An 18427-nucleotide genomic window follows, 5' to 3' on the forward strand; every position below is an offset into this window, starting at 1 on the left:
CACCTCCATAATGCCCATTGTGCGGAGAATCATACTTCGTGAACCTCTCAAGTCTCCTTTGCTCATCCTCTGATGCCTCTGGCCTGACCTTAGGCTAAATCGCGATAACGGGCTATGCTGGCATAACCCCTAGAACCTGATCAACCTGGGCCCACTGCTTTGGAGTACGGACAATGAGAGTATGGACTCCTCCCCTAGCCTGAGAAATAGTTGGAGCAATTGAGATCAATCCCGCCTAAGCTAAAGTACCAAACATGCTCACAAAATGTGCCAAGGTCTCCTGGAGTCTAGGGGTTGTAGTAGGCATCTCAGGTGCCTGCTCTTTAACCGGAGCTACTGGTGGTAGGTGCTCTAGCTGTGGCACGTGCCCCTCCTCGACCTCTACTTCAGCCCTGGCCTCTCGGAGCTCTGATGGGGGCGCGGGTGTCTGCTCAGCTGATCCAGTAGTGCGTGTACTCACCATCTGTGAGAGAATATAAGACAAAGGTTAAGATTCTAAAATCAACAACTCTGAACGATAATGAATGAAAGAAGTGGAATTTTCTAATAATTTCATATCCTCTCAAAGATAAGCACAAATGTCTTCGTACCGATCCGCAACACTCTACTAAATATGCTTATGACTCGCACCACCTATATATGAACCTAGAGCTCTGATACCAACTTGTCACGACCCCAAAATCTCACCTTAGTAATCGTGATGGAACCTAGTCTCAAAGACTAGGTAAGCCTAACACATGATGAGATTTAACAGAAATAACAAACTTAACTATTAAACATTAACTGATAAATGAAATAATGTAACTAAAATTAAACAATAGTTATACAACCTCAAAACCGGTAGTACAGAGTCATAAGCTGTTCTAAGAATAACTAAGAATATCAATTACATTACTGTTTGGAATGAAAGTAAACAATAGTAAAGTAAAGCTCAGAAGGTGACTTTGAGGCATGCGAGTATAATGGCAAGTATACTTTGAAGTCTCCGTAGCCAATCTCCAACAAGCTAGCTAACGACCGGCATATCAGAGGTACCCAGATCTACACAAAATGTGCAAAAGCATAGTATGAGTAAACCATAATGGTACACAATAAGTATCAAGACTAACCTCGTGGAGTAGTAACGAGGTAAGTCAAGACACTCACTAGAATAACAATATAAAGCTAACTAAGGAAAGAATATTAATGTAAGGCTAGCAATGGAAGCAAGGTTAATATAAAGCCAACAATGGGAGGTAAAGGAAATAAATGACTATAAAAATAAATATGTGATAAAACGACTAAATAATAAGAACACATTTAAAATGCAAGTAAAATCAATTAAGGAAACAAATGACAATTCAAATAATCAAGCCGTTCCAATACAAAGTTTTCAATAAGAATCACCCGAGATGCCATACCTCATATTCACAAATCACAAGTCATAAATCACAAAGGTTCCTTATATCGCCGCATGAGCCTTGTATTTAGTTTAAGAACATTTTTTTCAAAATAGCTTCACGCGTTTAAGCCCCCTTATCTCGTTGCATGTGCTTCAAATAGTAATTTTCCTTACTAGCAACACGCGTATAAATCCCCCTTATCTTGCCGCATGCGCATCAATATCACCACCCTTATACTGCCGCATGAGCATCTAATCACAACATAATTAACTTGCACCACACGTGCCCATATGCCATTACATTTCCAAACAACAATACCAATATCATAACAAAACATAGCCCATGACTCAACAACGATGTATACAAGAGTTTCAACTACAACACAATGAAACGGAAAAATAACTCAATATTGAAAGACATTCCTTGTAATAACAACTTTAAAACAAATGCATAAGAAGAAACTCAACAATGAAAGATAATCCATGTATTAGCAACTTCAATTAAAAGCATATAGGAATAAACTTAACAATGAAAGAGATAACATGTAATAACAACTAATTAAATGCATATAAGTAGCCTAAGAGTATACCGGTCAATTTCCACATATTAGCCTGTGCACACGCTCGTCACCTCATGTACACATCTTCCACATAATTCAAATAGTGAAATTAATCAAAATCCTACTAGGTGATTTTCCCACACAAAGTTAGGCAAAATACTTACCACAACTAGGCCAAATCAACACTAAAAAATGGGTTTTCCTTTAATATTCGCCTCTGCACGGCTCAAGTCTAGTTAAAAATGACTTAATAACATCAAACAATGTAAGAAAAACTAATTCTGATAATTAAAGTTAAGATCTTTACACAATTTTCCAAAATTTAACAAAAGTCAACCCCGGGCTCGCCTGGTCAAAACCCGGGTCTAAGGATAGATCTTGATTACTCAAAACTCCACGAGTCCATATATGTCTTTTATTTTCAAATCTGAGTCCAATTCGACTCTCAAATCTCAAATTTTCATTTTTCAAAACATAGACAAAATCCACCAAATATTCTCATCAAATTCCATGGACATGAGGTTAAATGTCATTGATAATCATATAATATACATTAAATAGATTAAGATCACTTACCAAATTATTGTAAGTGAAAATCCCTCCTAAAAATCGCCTCTTACCGAGTCTATGGTTCTAAAATATGATAAATGAAGCTAAGTCCCGTATTTCAGCCCTTTTGTTCAGGTGCAGAAGTCACAAATGGGACCTTGGGTTGGAACGCTGCCTAATCATTCGATCCATACTTTGTATGAATTGGAGGCAAAGTGTATTGCTAAGGTTTTCTCTCCCGGGCACATGGCTACTCTTAGGTATGAAATATTGGCTTTCAAGTAAGATCCCAATGAACCTTTGCATGAAATTGGGAGCGGTATTAGACAATGGTAAAGGAGTGCCCGAAGAATGATATGACCGATAACATGATTTAAAAAACTTTCTACCATAGTATTAATACTATGAACTAATGTGTGGTCCATCAATTAGCCGGAGGCAACTTTATGACAACACCTAATGCGGAGGCATGTGAGATTCTTGTTAAGATGGCGGAAACGTCTTCTGGTTGGCAATCCCAAGCCAATGTTCCACAATGTAATCCTAACATGATTAACCTCCATAAAGAGTTGCAAGACCATAGGCAAGCCCTTGCCGAATTGACAACAACTATGACTTAACTTGCCAAGTCCCAACATAATCAAGTTCAAACTCCTACGCAAGTTCATGCTCTGGAAGGGGTAAATGTGTTGGTCAACAAGAAGAGGACCAAGGGTCCATAAATTCAAACCCGAGTGGAGAATTATGCACAAGATGATGGTAGTTTTGATCAAGATTATTCTTATCATGAGCAATAGGAAGAGGTATAATTTGTAAGCAATTACGAATGGCAACAGAATAATTTCCAAGGCTCCAATCAACAACAATGGCAACCACAAAATAACCAAGGCAATTAGAGTTCTAACAATCAAGGAAATTGGCACAACAACAACAACCAAGGAAATTGGAGTGGAAACAACCAAAGAAATTAGGGAGGCAACAATCAAGGTAATTGGGGAAATAATAACAATCAAGGAAATCGAGGGTCAGGTTTTCAAAGGCTCCCAAGGTACCAACAACCTAGCAACCAACCTTCTTATCCTTCCCATGGTTCAAGTTCTTCAAACAATTAGATGGGCCGCATTGAGAACATATTCAAGAAAATGATGGAGAAGAATGCCGACTCAGATGCACAACATTCCTCACATACCACATCAATCCATAATCTTGAAGTTCAAATAGGGCAAATATCTCAAGCTCTTAATACTCTTCCTAATAGTGCACTATCAAGTGATACGGTAGTGAACCCAAAGGGTAGTAACAATACATGGCATGCTATGGCTGTTATCACAAGAAGTGGAAGAGGCTGGAATACACTCACCTCAAGTGAAAGGAGACTTGTGGATGATGACTAAGTGATGCAAGAGGAGGAAATCCCAAACAATGATATTCAAGCAAATGATGAGGTTCAGATTGACATTGATGAAAGTGTAGAGGAGACTCAAGAGGAGGTGAACCCATCTAGGGAACACATCATAGACATACCGGAGCCGGTAGTGAAATAGGCTAAGGCACCATTGCCTAAGCCTCAAAGACTTGCCAAGAACAATGGTGAGAATCAATTCAAGAAGTTCATTCAAATGATGAAAAATCTCTCTATTAATGTGCCATTGGTGGAAGCATTGGAACAAATGCCCGGTTATCCGAAGTTTATGAATGATCTTGTGACCAAAATGAGGTAGATGAATTTTAAAACTATCAAAGTCACTCATCAAGTGAGTGCAATTGGTCATTCCATGGCTCCTAAGTTGGAGGATCCCGGTGCTTTCACGATACCTTGTACAATTAGGAGTGTCGATTTTGCTAAAGCTCTATGTGATCTTGGGGGGAGGAGGGTATCAATTTGATGCCCTACTCGGTGTTTAAAACTTTGGGAATTGAGAAACTAAGACTCACATCTATAAGGTTGCAAATGACCGATCGTACCATGAGGAGGCCATTGGGAGTGATTGAGGATGTTTTGGTCCGCGTTGATAAGTTCATTCTACCGACGGACTTTGTTATTCTAGATTGTGAAGTTGATTATAAAGTGCTTATCATTCTTGGAAGACCTTTCCTTGCTACAAGTAAGGCTCTTTGTGATGTGGAAGCCAGAGAACTCGCTTTCTTAGTTGGTGATGAATAAGTGGTATTCCATGTGTGCAAGTCTATGCGGCAACCAAATAGAAATGAGGTGTGTTCTCTTGTGGATTTGGTGACCGATGTTATTGTTGATGATATAAGTGTTACAATCAATGTTGGTGATATGTTGGAAGCCGTTTTGCTCAACTTCGATGATGACAAGATGGATGGTTTCATGGAATGTGTGAACTCTTTGCAAAGAATGGAGTCGTACAACTATGTACCCCGGAAATTATCTTTGTATCTTAAGAATAGGAAGACTCCTCCTAAAAAACCTTCTATTGAAGAGCCACCTACCTTGGAGTTGAAGCCATTGCCACCACATCATTGGTATCAATTTCTTGGCCCTTGTTCTACTTTATCGGTTATTCTTTCCTCTTATTTGATTAACGTGCATGTTGATTCCACATTGGCGGTGTTGCAAAAGAGAAAGAAGGCTATTGGGTGGTCTTTGGTAGACATTCAGGGTATAAGCCCATTTTGCATGCATAAGATCAAGTTGGAGGATGGTGCTAAACCATCCATTCAACATCAAAGAAGACTTAACGAGGCTACTTAAGAAGTGGTCAAGAAGGAGATTATCAAGTGGTTGGAAGCCGGGGTTTTCTACACCATCTCCGATAGCTCATGGACCTCTCCAGTTCAATATGTCCCAAAGAAAGGGGCATGGAAGTTTGTAAAGAATGTGAAAAATGAGTTGATTCCCACAAGAACGGTGACCGGCTGGGGAGTTTGTATGGATTATCGCAAGCTCAACAAAGTCACAAGGAAGGATAACTTTCGACTTCCTTTCATGGACCAAATTCTTGATAGATTGGCTGACAGTGTTTTCTATTGTTTTCTTGAGTGTACTCGGGCTACAACCAAATTCTTATTGCTCCAGAAGATCAAGAGAAAACAACCTTTACATGTCCTTATGGTTTTCTTTCAAGAGGATGCCTTTTGGTTTGTGCAATGCACCGATGACTTTTCAACGATGTATGATGGCTATTTTCACGGACATGGTGGAGGACTACCTTGAATTATTCATGGATGACTTCTTGGTGGTTGGAGATTCTTTTGATGATTGTCTTGCAAACTTGGATAAAGTGTTGGCTAGATGTGAAGAGACCAAATTGGTGCTCAATTGGGAGAAATGTCATTTCATGGTTGAGGAGGGCATTGTCCTTGGCCATAAGATCTCAAAGAATGGTATCGAAGTTTACAAGGCGAAGATTAAGGTAATTTATAAGCTTCCACCCCCAACTTTGGTGAAGGGTGTGCAGAGTTTCTTAGGCCATACGGGTCTCTACCGACGCTTTATCATAGATTTCTCTAAAGTGGTGAACCCATTGTGTAAGCTCCTTAAGAAGGATGCTAAGTTCTATATCAATGATGATTGTATGAGAGCTTTTGAAAAATTGAAGCTCAAGTTGATAACTACTCCTATCATTACCGCTACAAATTGGAGTTTTTCAATTGAGCTCATGTGTGATGCAAGTGATGTAGCGGTTGGGGCTCTTTTGGGGCAACATATCAACAAAGTTTTTCATCCGGTTTACTATGCTAGTAAGGCCATGAATACTGACCAAATCAATTATACCGTTACTAAGAAAGAACTCCTTGCTATTGTGTTTGCAATTGAGAAGTTTCGCCCGTACTTGATGTGTGCCAATGTTATTGTCCACACGAATCATGTGGCGCTTCTCTATCTTATGAGCAAAAAGGAGTCTAAATCTCGATTGATGAGATTGGTGCTCTTGTTGTAAGAATTTTATATTGATATTCACGATAAGATAGGTAGTGAAACCAAATGGCGGACCACTTATCACGTTTTGAGGAGGAGGGGAGGCCACATGATGGCCTTGATATCAATGACTTTTTCCCCGATGAGCAACTTTTGGCACTATTAATGAAAGAGGTACTGTGGTTTGCATATTTGGCAAATTTTCTTGTGAGTGGTATCATTCCGGATGAGTTATCTTCAAACCAAAGATAGAAGCTCAAAAGAGATTGTCAAGATTACTATTGAGATGAGCCATACGTTTTACGGATTTATACGGATGGGGTGATTAGAAGGAGTGTACCGGAAGAAGAGCAAGGTGATATTCTTGGAGCTTGTCATTCTTTGCCATATGGTGGTCATCATGGTGGAACAAGAATGATAGCCAAAGTTATTAGTTGTGGCTTATATTGGCCTACTCTTTACAAAGATACAAATGACTTAGTGAAAAGATGTGATGAATGTCAACGGGCCGGTGGAATTTCAATGAAAAATGAGGTGCCTCTCACAAGCATCTTGGAGATTGATATTTTTGATGTTTGGGGAATTTACTTTATGGTCCCTTTTGTGAGTTCTTGTGGATACACTTACATTTTTGTCGTGATGGATTATGTGTCCAAATGGGTTAAGGCCGTTATCTTAACAAACAATGAGGCTAGAAGTATAGTATCTTTCTTGAAAAAGAATATTTTACAAGATTTGGTACTCCATGTGCAATCATAAGCAATGGCGGGTCACATATTTGCAACAAGGCTTGTGACACTTTACTTAGCAAGTTTGTGTTACTCACAGGGTCACGAATCCCTATCATCTATAAGCTGGTGGTCAAGTGTAAGTCTCCAACCGGGAGATAAGGAGTATCTTGTCCAAAATGGTGAATGTAAATCGGACGGATTGGTCCAAGAAGCTTGATGATGCGTTATCGGCATATAGGACGTCTTACAAAATGCCTATCAGAATGTCTCCATGCCGGTTAGTGTTTGGGAAAGCTTGTCATCATCCGACGGAACTAGAGCACAAGGCAATGTGGGCCTTGAAGAAATTGAATCTTGATTGGGAGTAGCCGCTAACTTGCGGGTTGCACATTTGAATGAATTGGATGAGTTCTGGAACAATGAAATATTTTGAGACAATGGTCATTGGATGAAGCACTACTTGAAAAAAAGTTGGGAAGAGCCACGTGCTGGCGGTTATTTACTTCACTTGAGGATGTTATGACATTACATCATGCCACACTGTTAAATAATGCGCTTCTTGGGAGACAACCCAAGTTTTTTTCCTTTTACTTTTTGTAGTTAGATGTTCTTTGTTGTTTGAAACTTAATTTCAAGTCTGCTGGAGAATGGTTGTTAGATGAAAGAAGGGCGGACAAAGTTGTATAAGTGAAGCAGAAGATGCGGCCCGTATTTTTCCTTTGTGCAGCCGCACAAAAACCGTTGCCACCGCAGAAGACCTTGTGCGGCTGCAGATTTCATCCATGGACCGCATTCTCTAGAGCTAATTTAGATGTCAAATGATAGGGTCTCTGATCTTTTTCCCTGTAAGTGCGGGGTAAATGTGCGACCTCAAAGAGAATTGTGCGGCCACATGTGAAATTGTGCGGACAGCACATGAGTAGCAGACCACTGAAGGCTAGGTAGAAGAGTGCGGACCGCACTCGACTCTTTACCCTCTCAAATTTTCTAAGTAAAAAAGAACCTTAGGCCTCATTTTACGCTTCTCATACTTTTGAAAAAGTATTATTGCTCTGAGAGTCTAGCTGAGGATCTAGCATTTTCAAACACACACGCCCATTTGTAATCACAGGATCTTTGCACATTTACATCATCCAGTATGCTTCATTTCATGTTAATTTTGTTACATTTTAATTTTTTTAATTTATTTTTCCTTTCTAGCTTCTTTTTAGGCCATCTATTATTATATTCCATCATTGTATCCATGTGGGGTAGTTTTGTATTGGGTAATTGTTGAAACATGCCAGAATGGGTTGGGTTAACTGATTTCTATGTGTATACCATGTTGCCAAGTAGATTTGAACAAGTTTTTGCAAAACCTAGGTAATATTTAAGACCTGCTCGACTGAAATTGAAATGTGCGGCCGCACTTGAATTTGTGCGGTTCGTAGTTTGCTAACTAATATAATTTGTGGTAGGATAGTGTTTTAGTGTCCGCACTTCAATTATGTGGACCGCAGAATTTCAGGAGAGGTTGCATTTTGGTCAACATTGTCTATCAAAGGCTTGCCTTCTAAGACCCTGAAGGGCAGACTGCACTTTAAATTGTGCAGGCCGCAGATGAATTATGTGGCCGCGCATGACCTCCGCATTGTCTATCAGAGAGTAGGCATCTGAGGCCTTTGCACGTCTGTGTAAAAGTGTGGCCGCACTTGGAATTGTGCGGTCCAAATTTCATAAAGTGCGGACCGCACAATACCTATTTCTACAGTACATTTGTTCAATTGTAAACCCACTACTTCTATGTTGTTCTCACTCGCTTACATTAGTCTTAACTGTGTTGAATCATAATTTGCAACTGACAATTCTCTTTGTATTGATACAGACAATGGTAAGATCATGAGTACCATGTGAATCTACCAAGGGAAGAGGAGAAGTTTCAAGCGGTCGAAGCAGAGGTGCCTAGCCCCCAAGTGTGCAAAAGTCCATATCAAAGAAAATAACAATAGGCCGAGGGAGAGGTAGAGACTTCCCGAGTCTTGATCATATGCCCCGTCTAGGGAAGCCTCCAAGGAAAACTCTATGTCTATTCCGGAGGAGCACACTGAGGAGAAATCTAGGCCACAGGGGCGATCTGAGCCTCTAGCTGGGACTTTTACATCCCACAAGACTTCCTAGGGGTCGAAAACTGCCACCCAAGAGTGCGAGGTAGCTGTTGCTGGGTCTAATTCTGATGATGTCCCTGATGATGGGGGAGGGGGAGAAGGTACACAGGCAAGTCCAACACGAACAAAGAAGAATGAGGCTTGGGAGGATAGATTTATGAGTCGCCAAGCTTTCTCTGATTTCTAGATGTGGTGGTCGTTGAGGTCTTTCAACATTACTAAGTATTTGACAGATGCTAAGGTAGAACGAAGACCATTTGACACCAAGGTCAAGCTGACATGGCCATTTAAGTGGTGCAAGCTACAGGGCCCAAGGAACCCAAAGAGGAGTGCTCAGCCTTCTACTACTACTGGCCAGTTGATGAGCCGATAGTGGTAGTTTATGATCCATACGATATTCCATCTACATCAGCTGAGTCTTCTACCATTGCAGCAGCTGCTATGACCAAGCCACCATCTTCAGCTCCCTCAACAGTTCCTTCCACAGGTCCTATGACAGTTCCTACTCCACCTCTGAGGCCCGTGCCTATGCCTACATGGCCACTTTCTATTCTACGAGTCTCCTAGACATTGGCGAGTCTCAACAACTAGACGTAGGTAGCTACTTCAAAGCTGTCTATGATCTCCAGTGATGTTGCAGGGCAGTCATCTGCACAGGAACCCCGGGATCCAACTGACATTGATGAGAAGCTGAGAAATTTTTTGGATAAACAGAAGGTGATTATGAACATATTAGTACAGCATGATGCTATGACCGAGGGGTTGACCAAGTAGGTGAAGAAGATGAGGAAGTTCCACGCCAGCAAGAAGTTAGTGGATAGGCTTTGGATTGAGCTGATCCAGCTAGCTACAACCGGAGATTTGCCTTTTGACATGTTGATTGAACCATCCTCGCTCCACCTAGATCTATCTAAACAGGATGCTTCTGACGGCCTGTCTGATGAGCCCTGCCTTGCTGACGACACTACTGATGTAGTACGTGCGATGTTCACTTCTCCAGCTCCTCCCAGACTTGATGATGATATTCAGTTGGTTGAGCCAACAGGGACTGATGCTGCTGGGGACATAGTGATGACCGAGGACACTTAGGGAGTTTCTTCTCCCTCTCTACTTTTGCTATTATTTTGTTAAGCATTGGGGACAATGCTTATTTTTATTCGGGGGGAGGGTGGGTGGAGCTTATTTGTTACATTGGATACATTTGGATACTTCGGAATGTAATAATTGGATGATTCTATTTATTTTTGTTTTATCCATGTTTAGTAGTTGTTACTTTCATTAGTTTCTTTATTTGTTTACTTTGGTTTTGTTTATGTTAGTAGTTTCTTTTTATGTTAGTTGCTTTTATTTTTTTCTTAGTAGTATGGATAATAAGCCTTTGATTTTTTTAATTCCACAATTCTTTCCAACGGTGGTCTTTTATGTGAACCAGGTGACTCTTCCCGAGGATGGATGGTGTGACAACTTTCTAAAAGGAATGAATCTGTTTTTGTGCTTAGGTAATAATAGTAGTAAGTAGTAATAAATAGAAGCCCTAATCAAGTCATTCTCTAAAAAGAGTTATCCATGCTTCATTTGGCACCAACACACTTAAGTGCATGCTTATGGTTTGAAACAAGGTTTTTGGAAGAAAATAGCTCTGCATGCTTATGGTTTGAAACAAGGTTTTTGGAAGAAAATAACTCTAGTTATTGACTTTGAGGTTCTTGAGTTGACTTTGATAATCATTGAGTGGTTGTTTAGACCATAGTGATCTGTAACTTGATTGTGATCATTGTAGGCTTTAGACTCTATCCTCTTTTACAGTTTAGTTGCATGAGAGGTGAGGTAATTATTTTTTGTTTCTAGTCCAGAAACTTGAGTGGATAGTCTAGAACTTACCCCGAATATGTTTCAAGGCGAAATTCTAGGTTTGCTTGGTTTGGTAAATGATTGTAGGATTTTCTTTGTCCGTTTGAGCTTTTTATTGCCACCCGATGTGTGTTATCCCTAGTCAACCCCTTTGAGCCTTTAGCCTTTCTCTATTGGAAACCATGCTACAAACATTTATCCTTTTTGCCTATAATCCTCTCTTGGCACCCGGGCCTTCCTTAACACTCTTATGAAATAAATGGCTTAAGGCATAAGTTTGGAGGGAAAGTTGAGGAATGTAAAAGAGGTATCAAGGCAACAAAAAGAGAAAAGAAATGATCTCTATGAAAAGAGAAGGCAAGAAAAGAAAAGAACAAAAAGAAAATGCCAAAAAGAAAATAAAAAGAAAGATTGATGAAATCAAAAAGAGGCAACTATCTTTAGTATGAGAATCAAGGGAGAAAAAGAATGAAATGAACAATACATAGTGATGACAAGTCTCTCTAGCCCCTGGGAAATGAAATGTCTCTAAGGGTTGGTAAATGTGATCCAAGAAATGAAAAAATTGGAGTGCTTAAGGAAGGGTGTAACCACTTATCCCATACAATATCCAACCCCAATCCAAAAGCATTTATTACAACTCGAAAGAAGTCCTACTTTATTTTGAACTGAGTGAGCTTACATTAGTGGAGATCTACATGAGGGGCAAGCCTATGGTACCTGAAGCTTTACTTGTGGCATTCCTTTGTGATAGAAGAGTGAATAATTCATTGCTCTAGACATTGAGTGTTAATTATTGAAGTGAGCATGGCAAATGGAAGGTAGAGGGGGAAGAGTTTGGAGCCCACCATGATCTACATGATGAATAAGAGTCCTTGATGAGTGAAGTCAATTCTTGAAGCTCAAATGTCATACTAAAGTTAGATACACGTAACATATGTTTTGTCACCTGGTTGAAAATGCACGAGTATTGTGGGTCATTGTTGGTCCCAATTGAATATGAATGGCTTACAAAACTCTTTGAAATGACCTTTCACTTTGAGGAGGGGGGAACTAATTTACTTGCTTGAGGACAAGCAAAGACTTAAGTTTGGGGGAGTTGATAAGTATGAATTTTAACCACTTATTAGTACCTTATTGCTTTAGGTTTAGTCCAAAAGTATTGATTATTGTTCCCAAAACTAATAAAATTGTGTAAATTTTAGGCATGTTGAAAGATTGGAGATTAACGAAAAAATCTAACTCAAAAGGAGTATTCCAGCTCAAAGAGGCAAGAAGGAGAAATGTAGGCAAAAGTGCGGTCCGCAGAAGTAATTCTGCGGCTGCAGAAGAAAGTGCGGTCCAAAGAAAACAATATGCGGCCGCAGAAAGAAACCTGAAGCCTCAGATGAGTTTGAAGAAGCGCACTTTGCAGACCAAATTGTACGGCCTCAAAAGCTGGCCGCACTGACCAGATTCGAAAAGTTCAGAGAAGGTGCAAAAGACCAAGTGTGAAGCCTCGTCAAAGTGAGACCCACAGTGAAAAAGTGCGGCAGCAGAAGCTAAAGTGATGTTGCAGATGGAATTGTGCAGCCACAGAACTTCCCAAAGGGTATTTTTGTGAGCGAATTTCTGGGAACTATAAATAGACGGGAAGCACTTTTTAGGCAAGTTTTGTATTCTAAGAAGCTATAGCGGTTATATTTTACCCTTTTGAAAAAGTAATGACAAATATTGGTGAAGAATCATTAGTTTTATCAATTAATTGTATCTTATGACTTTAATTACTTCTTCTACCTTGTTTTCTTTGCTTTCTAGCATGAGTAGCTGGATTTTATCTAGGATGGTAACCCTAGTGTGTAAATCTTATGGGTTATTAATTTTAATGCTTGTTTATGATTGAGCGTTTATTATTTAGCATTATTTATGCATTATTTCTAGAATTAATGGTTGCAAACATTGATTCATGCCTATTTGACAAAGTTCTTACTTGAGAAAGAGGAACTTAGTCTAGGAAAACTTGGCCAACAAGGAATTAACCTAGTTAAGGTTTTGGCTAGTTTAACTAAAGGGTTTGAACTAGAGATTGGGAAAACCCGATTTGGACTCATATCAATTGATTGGATTGCTACACAATTGGACTTGAGAAAGCCGATATCGGCATAACCACTCTATAACCAAGAGGTATTGAGTGGGTGCTTGAGAGTTGAGAGTTATAATATACCCCGATCTGCAAAACAAGCATTAACGTAATTTACCCATTAGGTTTGCACTTAGGTGAAGATTATATCCCTAGGCTTTTCCCCATTTGATTAAAAATGCCAAAAATAATTATTCTCTTTCTAGTCACTTGTAATTAGTTTAATTATCTTTGTGTTACTTGGAAAAAAAATTACTCTTTGTTTGGAAGCATAATTTAGTTGATTCACATACTCTCATCAAGTATATACCTTAACACCCTTCATAAACTTTCTGAGGAATTCGACCCTGACTCTACTTGGGTATTATAATTGCAACGACCATTTTCACTCACTATTGAGTACGGACTGGACTTTGTATCACCCAACCCAAGGCCAACTTTCGCAATTGCTATCGAGGTATCGCAATGAGATTCCCCCGCCACCTTTGCTATTGCGATGCTGATGCTTGCAATTGTGATAACCGCAGCACCAACACACCAGAAACCTGAAACAAGTTCAAACCATTCTAAAACACATCCAAAACTCACCCGAGCCCTTGGGGCTTCACACCAAATATCCACACAAGTCTAAAAATATTATAAGAACTCGTCCAACCGATCAAAATACCAAAATAATACCCCGAACTATGAATCATACCTCAAAACACATTAAATTTCACAATGAACTCAAGAATCGCTAAAATCACAACCAAGCGTCTGATTCCTGTCAAACAAACTCGGAATGACACCAAATTTTGCAGACAAGTTCCAAATGAAAACATGAACTTATTCCAAGTTCCGAAAGTAAAATCTGAACTCGTTATCTATAAAGTCAACCTACAGTCCAACTTAAGGAATTTCTAAATCTTTAAATTTCCAACTTTTAGCAAAACAAGCCAAATTAACCTAGGAACGTTCGAATGTAAATTCGGGTATACGCCTAAGTCCAAAATCACCGTACGAACCTATTCGAGTTATCAAAACACCATTCCGGGGTCCAAATCATTTCCAACTTAAGCTTATAAACTAAGAACCAAAGGGTCCAAATCATTCCAAAACTTCCTAAAAGTCAAACCTCGGTCAATATTTCCATATTAAGCTTCTAAACCATGAACCAAACGGTCCAAATCATTCCAAAACTTTCCCGAAACGAAACCAACCATCCCCGCAAGTCATAAAACCAGAAATTCACATAAGTGAAGCATCAAAAGGGAAAACAAGGCTCAAATCCACAAAATGACCGGTCAGGTCGTTACAACAACTTAGCTATAAACTTAAACTGATAAAGGACATAATAAAAGTAGAAACAGATCAATAATCATACATCCCCAAAACCGATAATACGGGGTCATAGGCTCTACTGAAATACACTAGAAATATCTAAATACAACACTGCCTTGGAATGAAAATAAACATTAGTAAAGGTAATATCAGAAGGTGACTCTGAGGCCTACGAGCGGGATGACATGTATACCTTAAAGTCTCCTCAGCAACTCAACACAGCTAACTAACGTCTGGCACGCTCCGAGGTACCTGGATTTGCCCTAAAATAATGTGTAGAAGTGTAGTGTGAGTACACCACAACGGTACTCAGTAAGAATCAAGGGTAACCTCGGTAGAGTAGTGACGAAGTACAAGTCAAGACACTCACTAGATATGAAAATCTGTGCAGAATTTTAATATAAAGCTAACAACGAAAAGTAAAAGAAATAAATAGCAACAAGAGTAAACATGTGATAAAGAACAAAATAATCATAGTACAGTTAAAATACAAGTGGTATTAAATTATAGGAAAAACAATAACAGTTCAAATCATCAAGTCACAAATCACAACTCTTCCTTATAACGCTGGGTGAGCCGTACATTTATTTATAAAATATTTTTTTCGAAATAGGATCATGCTCTTTAGCCCCCTTATCTCGCCGCATGTGCTTCAAAATGAAGTAATCCCCCTTACTAGTAACACGCACATAAATTTCCCTTATCTCACCGCATGCACATCAATAACTCAACCCTTATGCCATGACATGCCAAATCGACAATACCAATATCACAAAAATACATGGCCCACGGCTCAACAACAATGTGTACAAGAATTTCAACCGCAACACAATGATTGGTGATATAAATCAACAATGAAGAATATTCCATATAACAACAACTTTAATTAAAAGCATATTAATAGCCTAAAAGTCTAAACCGATCAATTACCACATATAAGACTGTGTACATACTTGTCACCTCATGTATACGTCTCTTACATAATTCAAATAATGCAATTAGATCAAATCCTACGGGGTAGTTCCCCCACCCAAAATTAGGCAAGATACCTCAATTAGGCCAAGTCAACACTAAACAATAGCTTTTTCCTTAAAATTGCCTCCGCACGACTAAAATCTAACAAAAAACGACTTAATATCATCAAACAATGCAAGAGAAACTGATTATGATAGTTAAAGTTAAGATCTTTACACAATTCCCCAAAAGTCAACAAAATTCAACCCCTGGCCCGCTCGATCAAAACCCAAGTTCAAGGGTAGATCTCGACTATCCATAACCCCACGAGTCCATATATGTGTTTTTTTAATATTCGAGTCCAATTCGACTCTCAGATCTCAAATTTTTGTTTTTCAAATCATAGTAAAGTTTCCCAAAAATTCTCTTCAAATTCCATGAGTTAGATGTTAAATCTCATAAGCAATCATGTAATATTATTGAAATAGGATCAAAATCACTTACCTAATAGTTATGTGCGAAAATCCCTCCTTAAAATTGCCTCCTACCGAGTCTAGGGTTCTAAAATATGATAAATGAAGCTAAGTCCCGAAATTCCATTATTTTGTTCAGCAGGAGAAGTCGCAAATGTGGAAAGTCCCTCCCAAATGTGGCACTTGACAAACCCAGGGAATATCTCAAATGCGACACTGACTTTGCATTTGCAAAGTTTGTCCCTTTCGCAAATGTGGCCAATTGGTCGCAAATGCGAGCTTCCCGGCTAAAGGCCAACCTTCGCAATTACAATCATGGTGTTGCAATTACAATACATGAGCTACCCTACCAACTTAGATTGCGATGCTGGTGCTCGCAATCGCGATAACTGCAGCACTAGCTCGAGCCTTCAGGGCTCCACACCAAACTTCCTCACGAGTCAAAAACATCATAAAAACTCGCTCGCACTATCAAAACACTAAAATAACATCCGGAATTATGAATCCTACCCCAAAACACATAGAAAATCACAATGAACTCAAGAAACACTAGACATACAACCATGTGTCCGATTCCTATCAAACTAACTCAGAGTGACACCAATCTTTGTAGACAAGTTCCAAATGACAAAACAGACCTATTCGATGTCCCGAAACCAAAATTCGAACCCGATAGCCATAAAGCCAACCTATGGTCAAACTTAGGATTTTTCTAAACCTTTAAATTGCCAACTTTCGGCAAAACAAGCCAAATCAACCTAGGAACCTTCGAATTCAATTTTGGGCATGCGTCTAAGTCCAAAATCACCACACAAACTTATTGGAACACTCAAAACACCATTTTGGGATCATTTTCACAAAAGTCAAACATCGGTCAACATTTCCAACTTAAGCTTCTAAACCAAGAACCAAAGGATCCAAATCATTCCAAAACTTCCCCGAAACAAAACTAACAGTCCCTCAAGTCATAAAACCATAAATACACACATGGGAAGCTTCAAAAAGGGAAACGAGGCTCAAATTCAATAAACAACAAGTTGGGTCACAACATTCTTTCCCTCTTAAACAAACATTCATCCTCGAACGAGTAAAGAGACGTATTAGAAGTGCCAAAAAGCTGAGGATAACGACTCTGTGTATCATACTCGGTCTATGAAGTCACCTCCTCGACCTGGTAGCCTTTCTATTGAACCTTCACCAAAGCAATATTCTTTGACCTCAACTTTCGAACCTGCCCATCCAATATAGCCATCGGCTCCTCAAGTACTTCCGAAGCATGAAAACATGAAATACTGGGTGAACTCCCGATAAGCTGGGTGGCATTGCAAGTCTGTAGGCCACCTCACTCGCTCTCTCAAGGATCTCAAAAGGACCAATATATCGAGGGCTCAATTTTTCTTTTTTTCCCAAACCTCATAACACCCTTCATGGGTCAAATTTTGAGCAGAACCCTCTCTCCCACCATGAATGCCACATCACGAGCCCTCCGATCAGTATAACTCTTCTGCCTGGACTATGTTGTGCAAAGCCGATCCTGAATCAACATCACCTTCTATAAAGAATCTCAAACCAAATCAGCGCCCGACAACCTAGCCTCCCGAGGCTCAAACTATCCAACCAGAGAATGACATATCCTCCCATATATGGCCTCGTAAGGAGCCAACTGGATGCACGACTGATAGTTGTTATTGTAGGCGAACTCTGCGACCGGTGGGAACTGATACCATGAACCTCGAAATCAATAACACAGGCGTGTAGCATATCCTCCAAGATCTAAATAGTGCACTCAGACTGTCCGTCCATCAAGAGATGAAATGTCATACTCAGCTTGACCTGTGTGCCCAACTCATGCCGTACGACTCTCCAAAAATACAATGTGAACGATTTTCCTCGATCGGAGATAGTAGACACCTGCACGCCATGAAGACGAACAATCTCCCGAATATAAATCTGATCCAGCTGCTCTAAAGAGTAGGTAGTCATAACTGGAATAAAGTGTGCAGACTTGGTCAGTCTGTCCACAATGACCCACAGTGTGTCAAATCTCCTCATGGTCCGTGGAAGTCCAACTACAAAATCCATAATGATACGCTCCCACTTCCACTTCGGAATATCAAGCCTCTAAAGTAAATCGCCCGGTCTCTGTTTCTCGTACTTCACCTTCTGAGAATTCAAACACCACCCATAGGCTCCACAATATTTTTCTTCATTCTTCTCCACCAGCAATGTTGCCTCAACTCCTGGTACATCTTCGTGGCACCCAGTGAATGGAATATCGCGAACTATGGTCCTCCCCAAGAATTAACTTATTCAACCCATCCACACTGGGCACACAAATCCGACCCTGCATCCTCAACACCCCATCATCACCAATAGTCACCTCCTTAGTATCACCATGCTGCACCGTGCCTTTAAGGACAAGTAAGTGGGTTCATCAAAAATGGCATGCCTTGATGCGC

This window comes from Nicotiana tabacum, chromosome 24 (assembly GCF_000715075.1).
Source record: "Nicotiana tabacum cultivar K326 chromosome 24, ASM71507v2, whole genome shotgun sequence".
Taxonomy (NCBI): Eukaryota; Viridiplantae; Streptophyta; class Magnoliopsida; order Solanales; family Solanaceae; genus Nicotiana; species Nicotiana tabacum.